Here is a 7,915-nt window from a genome sequence, read left to right on the forward strand (position 1 = left end):
TGCTGAGCGAGCAAAGAATGTGGAGTTATTAATCACAATTACTACACACAATTACTACTGTGCGGCAGTGTAATGTAACATGGATCTTTCTGTGACTGTGTGTGTGGGTGGGTGGGTGGCTGTGTGTGGGTGGCTGCCCACACAGTCTACGCAAAACCTTTTACATTCAATGTTCCCTTTTTGTTTCTTTTTTTTACGTGCATACAGTTTGGATTATAGATTCTCCTATATCCCATATGTCATGATAGAGGTTAGAGGTCTTAGAGTTATTTTAATATTCACATCCTGCCAATACAAAGCCTCACTATTCTCAAGACAGCAGTGTTGCCGCCTAAAGCTGACGCCTGTAGTTGGGGAAAATGTCACCATGCAGGCGCTTTTGAATTCATCAGCATACAGAATGGCATACTGATCTGCACTATAGTTGGTTTTATTTGATGCATTCATACTATGCACTGCAGAAAAACAACCTGACCTTATTGGTTCTAATGGTGTGTGAGACAGTTCCGACTAGTCTACAGCATGGGGCAACAGCATTATCCGAGAATCATTGACTTATGTTGCAAATAACAGCTATTAGTTGAATGAAGTTAAATAATGAACAATAATATTAGAAAGGAAAGGAACACTGTACCTGTAACTTTTGTGTGTACCTTTGCCTCAGCATAAATACTGCAGGGAATGGCTGCTATTGAGGGGGCTGAGGTAGATTGTAGGTGCGTGGGGTCAGTGGTTCTGTGGGATCGGTTGTTTCTCTCTGGCTAGCAACTCTACATCTGACCTCAAACCTCAAATCCTTAGATCTCTATATATGGATATGTCAGAACCTGTTCTGACATTCCATATGTTGATCCTTCCCCATCCATCCTTCCTCTTCGATGTCTCCCTTTTGATTGATACCTGTCCATTCAAATTTCAAACTCTAGACGGGCCTGTCCCAAAGTTATTATTAGTGCAGCTGCGCCCGGCAGCCGGCGAAAACTAGAGTTCTCAACAGGCCCGAAAATTAAGGCCCGGCCCTACCTGGGACCTCATCAAACCCTACACTCAAGAGAATGTCCCCGCTACCACCCTTGAATCTCCATATACTGTATGGAGCTGACCTGTTCTGACATTCCATATGTTGATCTGACCTCATCAAACCCTGTATACTCAAGACCTGCTCCTTATATGGACAGTACAGAATTCATTCCATGTTGATCTGACCCCCCATGCCAAAGCACCAGTGCTCGCCCAGCAGTCTGCCATCAATGAGGCGGATGCGTGCACGCGGTGCTTCTCGCCCTCAGGCGTCTTACTGGTATTTAGCTGTGAATTCATAATAATAATTTATCTGCAAACTATTATGTCATTTTAGAAGCAAAATTGGGGTCAATTATGCCGCTAGACAAAGCAACTCCTCGCTCTACTGACCGTGATACTGACATGATACCGACGTGATACTGACATGATACTGACCGTGATACTGACATGATACTGACATGATACTGAACATGATAGTGACATGATGCTGACCGTGATAATGACATGATACTAACATGATACTGACCTGAAACTGACAGTGATGCTGACCGTGATAATGACATGATACTAACATGATACTGACATGATACTGACCTGAAACTGACAGTGATGCTGACCGTGATAATGACATGATACTAACATGATACTGACCTGAAACTGACAGTGATGCTGACCGTGATAATGACATGATACTAACATGATACTGACATGATACTGACCTGAAACTGACAGTGATGCTGACCGTGATAATGACATGATACTAACATGATACTGACTTGAAACTGACAGTGATACTGACCGTGATAATGACAGTGATACTGATATGCTGACATGATACTGACTGTGATACGGACATGATACTGACATGATATTGACCGTGATACTGACATGATATTGACCGTGATACTGACATGATACTGACTGTGATAATGACATGATACTGACAGTGATACTGATATGATACCGATATGATACTGACAGTGATACTGACCAATGTGACCATGATACTGACAGTGATACCGATATGATACAGATTTGATACCGACATGATACTGACCACGATTCTGACATGATACTGACCATGATACTGACATGATATTGACAGTGATACTGTCCAAGATACGGACCTGAAACTAACCCCCATGTCTTCATCAGAACCTGGATCCGATGGAGACAGCTATCTTACTATTTATGTTGTAGTTTTTGTGCAACCAAGTCAGTACCAATTAGCATCAGTGTTCAAATGGTTGTTAGACATGTTTACTACATGGTATGTGTGTGTCATGGTATGTGTAGTCTCTCGAGACAGATTGTCGTATGTGTGACTCATGTGTACTGTATGTGGGGGTTATTTGTGCAGAAAAATATTTTGAACACAAACTACCATTTTTTGAGAAGACAAAATTTAATTACGCATGCTTTGAGGCAAACTGGGACAAGAAATATTTATTTTCAGGGCAGATGAGAGATTTAGCTTGGAGAATAATTATTCCTGGTTTATATATCATAACTCTTGCTTGTCTGTTTTACAAACACTCTCATTAAGCTTGATTTATACTTTGTGTTGTGTGGTTGTAGATCTGCTACAGTTTGCAACACTGTTGTACGATGGACTATAAATTAAATATAAATGGGCAAGTGGCATTAGCTGTTCCTTGCGTCAGCCTCTTGTTTAAATAGGTCTCATGAAGACAAAGACGAGTGTCTCGCAGGGAATAAAATATTTTTTTTCCTGGTAGCCAAATATGTTTGTGTGCAGTAGCCTATGATGAATTGTCTTGGTACTTCATGCAGTATATCTCTCTATTTCTGTACTTTTCCATCCCTCTTTCCTTAAGTCTCCTGTTGTCCTGAATGTGGGTGACAGAACTAAACTAAGTGTGGGCTTCTCAATGCTCCAGCTGCATCTATTTCTGAGCCCACAGGGAACTGGAGAGTGTATACGAGCACGTTCCCCTTTCTCAGTCTGCACCGTCTGCACCGGAGCGTTAAGTAAAATCAAGTGTAAAACTTTACCCTTGCAGGTCAATCTTTACACAGTTAAATTAAGATTTGACTATGTCTATTGTGTACAGAGGGAATGGATCGAAGTGCCAGAAAATAGGGACAGCGCAAGGATTTGCAGGGCTCCTCACTTAGAGTACCAAACTGACTGGATAGTTTGATTCAGCATCCGACTAATAGACCCCCCCCCCCCCCCCCCCCCCTCTCTGACACACATGCACGCGCACGCACATTAACTGCTGCTGTTGCTATGACAACGCAGATCAGAGGGTTGAGTGTTGTGATGAGGCTGCCTGATTTTAGTTGTTGATTCAGCATCTCTTTCAGGATGGCAAAGTACTGCATTCATCCCAGCTCACTGTGTGGACGGTGGACGTGTGAGGGAATGTGCACGTGTGCCTGTGTGAATGGTGTGTGTAGTACTATGTGTGCATGAGAGAGAGAGAGAGGGGGGGAGAGAGAGCGAGAGAGAGAGAGAGAGAGAGAGAGAGATGGAGTGAGGGAGGGGACGGCAGAAAGAGAGAGGGAAGGGGAGAGAGTGAGAGAGAGAGAGAGGAAGGGGGAGAGTGTGCTGATGTGCAGTGGTCGCTGGGTGGAGGGATGGCCGCTCACGTTTGAACAGCCTTGACACTCAGAGGGAAAGTGAAGGAAGAAACCAGCCAAGGGAGAGGGGGGGAAAGACGCAGTTTTTGCACCTCAGAGGGGACTAATATTTGCCGTCTGTGTGAGGGTCTATTACAATCAGAGCAGATTTAGCAATGCCTGCTGAAGTGAAAGAGGTAAGAATATATATTTATATATATTTTTTTACCTTTGAATGCCTCTAATATTTGCTTTTTTGCCCTACACCACAGAAAGCTCTAGCCCACAGCAGCGCTTTGCATTCCACCTCTGTCATGCTGCATGAAGGCACAGCACTACTCTTCTCTCACCACTGTTCGGTGCAATCTCCTTGTGTGTGTGTGTGTGTGTGTGTGTGTGTGTGTCTGTGTGCAGGGACGTACTGTACATATAGCATCTCTTACGTGTGTGTGTGTGTGTGTGTGTGTGTGTGTGTGTGTGTGTGTGTGTGTGTGTGTGTGTGTGTGTGTGTGTGTGTGTGTGTGTGTGTGTCTAAAAACCATACGCTTTTAAGGAGGGTATTGATCATTGGTTGCATTATAAGCAGTGGCTGTGAGGCAGGTTCATGTGCTGCATATTCTCTAACACACACAGCTCACCATATAGCCTTGGTGTGTCAGAGAGACATTAAATCTGACCATGCAGTATTTAACTGTTTGAGGACCAGAGGCTTCTATAACATACAGTAAAGCCGTAAAGAGAAAGGAGGGTCCAGGGTCTCAGTGGGGAGTTTGGGAAAGGGTCTTACAGGATGTGTGTGTAATGCTTTTTTTTTTTTTTGGTCGGGCCAGATTGCAAATAAAGGACAAATAGAAAAAATAAATAGATACATCTGTTCTGTGCTGTATATTCGACTAATGTGTAGAGGCAACCGTACAGCTTAAATGTCTGAAATGAGAAGTATCTTTCATTTTAGATATCGCTTTTGGTTGCAATTAATGCACAGTATCTTCTCTAGATTGACACCTACTGTATCGATTCAATACCCTGATGGGGGGGGGGGGGGGGGGGGGGGGGCCTGCGGTCTGTTGTGACAGATTAGTGAATAATGTATTCTGACTTACTTCAGAGGCATGACTTCATGTTTTAGCATCCTATGGATATGGAGCCATTACGGTTTCAGCCACACTGCTCGAAACACGTCATATATGTTATTGATAATTTATTCTAGACTTGGACTAAAATGGATTTACCTTGGTCTTACCTCTACAAGGGGTAGCATTATGCATCCAGCATTAAGTGAGATTTCATGTCCTTGAGATGGGCACTGAATCTAAACTCACTCTATATACCACCAGACTGTGAGCCTTTCAAAAATAAAGCAGCACTATTGGTCTTGATAGGAGAGTCGACTAGATTAGAACAAGCAGTATGAATTATGTCTTCTGCATCACTGACCCCAACACATTTGTAAATCTAAAGCAGCAGCATAAGAGTGGGGCTGTACAGATGAAGCAGCAGAGAGCCTCAGCTTGTCACAGCCAGACGTACAGTACCTGTTCACTCTGAGTGAGTGAATGAGTTGTGCGTTATTCAAATAAGGCCCTGGGGATCCCTGGAGCTTGAGCAAGACTCACTATCCCAGCCAACAGCAAAACAGTTACTTAGCCAACTTACTATGGTTCTCCAATCCCTTAATTAAGCTGTGGTCTTGAAGAATAATACAAATACTGCCTAGTATCTGACAAGAGTCTGTCACTTTGGCACCACATAACTATGGTTCCAATCATTTACCCATAGGTGCTCATGTTAGGATCCTCTCATGAGACCCCTTTTCCACCGGTTGGTTCCCAATGGGAACCGGTTCAGTTCTTTTTGTTTTTTAGTCCATGAGCCAGAGCTCCAAAATTGGTGGGCAAACTATACCCTATATTAAATTGTTTATAGGATCAATACAAGTAAATGAATACATGAAAACCCTTCCACAGTAGTAGCTTTTTCATATTTTCGATTATTTAGCATATTCTCCTACATAATGCCTCATTTGCATATTTAAAAATGTAAAATTTGTTATACAATAAATCAATGTCTTCATGTAAGTACTAAATTGGGGAAGTTTCATGGTGATAACAATCTAATATAGATATGGTTTTGCCCACTCAATTCATAATTAACGTTTCAATTTTGGAGCTCTGGCTCATGGACTAAAAACCAAAAGGAACTGAACCGGTTCCCATTGGGAACCAACCGGTGGAAAAGGGGCCTCAGTGTGTTCTGTGTGTTCGTTTGGTCCTCTCTCTCCCTCTAACACATTTCATTGCATGGAAACTGGGCCTGGTTGAGAAATCAAGATTGCGTGTGATCAAGCTCTTGTACTAATGAGCCCGATGCTCTTTGGCTCCAGACTTACTACATTACAAGAATTGCAATGACTGCAGTGTTTGATGCGGCTGCCTTCAAAATGGGAATTTAGAGTTAATTTAACAACATTAATAGAGCATATTAGAACAGAATACTGAATAATTATGTGGGAAATTGCCTGTGCTTCAGTTCTGCGGTAGGATAAAACGAAGGATACATTTAGATTAGTTTAGATAAAAGTCTAAAAAAAATCATTTACTGTTTAAATAGTGGGGAATCAGTTTAACAACTTAGAAAGTTAATGGAATATGAAGACTTGTCACAGCTGAGTGACATGACGTTCATGAGCCATGTCAAACCACATTCAGAACTACATGCCAGTGCACGTAGTTCTGCACCACCACAGAGGTTGTGGGTTCGAATCCACCGTGGTGCATCCGGCCTTGTGGAGCGTCTCCGTCTATATGAACACATTAGGCCTGAGAGGCCCTGTGTTTGGAGGAGGGAAGTCGGGCGGGGACGGTGATATTTATGATTATCACTGCATGTATTCCTAGGACGGGACGTGTTGGGGGTGGGAGGAGTAGGACAAAGGCTGTACATCTTCTTCCCGGTGGGGGCTCCTCAGTCAAGTGTTAAGTGAGTCAGTAGGATACAACACACAAATGTGACAGGATTTGACTGAGGGGCTGCCATCCTGAAGCCTCCAGCTTTTCACCAGATGAGATAAACACATTTTTCTTTCATAACCCTAAACATGGTATGTATAGAGTAGACCAATTATTTGTTTACAAACATTGGGACTGGGCGGCGCACGGGTGACTGTTTCATGTAATCAATCCCAACAGATCTCCAAACCTGTTGTTTTGGGGAGCGCTGGTTTCAGTCCATTCAATCTCTCTTGTGTGTTGGCTAGTGAGATGCACCCTAGGAGACATTTATACTTCAAAGCGCAACAGTATTGCGCACAGAGAACAGCTGATATACAAGCTCACATCGCATCGTGGATGCGACTGACACCATCGTGGGACGAAGTATAAATTATACTTGATGGGATGCAGGTGCGCGTGCAGCCATAGACAACCAGGCTCTGCTGCCGTGATCATGAGCGCACCTCCCGTTCTTATGACAGCGACTGGAGGTGTGGTTTTGAGGACAACTGTTTTGAATTGCTATTATTGTTCAAACACAACAGAAACCAATGGATTATATATTTCAAGGGCGAGAGATCACAATAAATCCTAATCATTCTTCCTCCACACTGGGATAAAAAGAGCATCTGAAAGTTTGATGGGGCATTTTTACACGTGAGTGCAGTTAGAACTTTTCCATTGCATCTTATGAGAGGTGGTGTTCTTCTGCTGCCGTTATGCGTGCGCATGCTGTTGCTTATCAGTGTGACGTCGTCTGTTAAGGCGTGTATTCTGGTATGTATCCTAATTTCTACTGGGCTCGGGACATCCACAATGCTAGATACAGCATGTATGCCACCTGTGTGTGTGCGTGCGTGCGTGCGTGCGTGCGTGCGTGCGTGCGTGCGTGCGTGCGTGCGTGCGTGATCCCCTACTTCTAGATATCTAGATATTGTCCCAACCATATCAATGTAAGTGCAAAATAGGATAAGCTGCATGGCTGTCTCATCAGCATAACAATTATAAATGGAAAGAAACATCTCATTTGTCTACTCTGCCTGTGTCTCAGAGGATCGAGGACTGTGGACAGTTCAGAAACCTGCATACCAGTGACATCATTGATGGGGATCCCAAGCTAATAGAAATGACAGGCTTTTTATTCCTGGAAAGTTAGCATGTTATAATGGAAGCTATTGATTCCAATCAAAGTTAAAACAAATTAAGGAATATATAAATGTGCAAAGTAACAGATGGCCACTTCATTACAGGGGATATGGTGTGGATATATTTATCCTAATTTCTACTGCATGGGCTCATGATCATCCACAATGTTA

The sequence above is a fragment of the Electrona antarctica genome, assembly GCF_951216825.1.
Source record: "Electrona antarctica genome assembly, chromosome: 16".
NCBI lineage: Eukaryota > Metazoa > Chordata > Actinopteri > Myctophiformes > Myctophidae > Electrona > Electrona antarctica.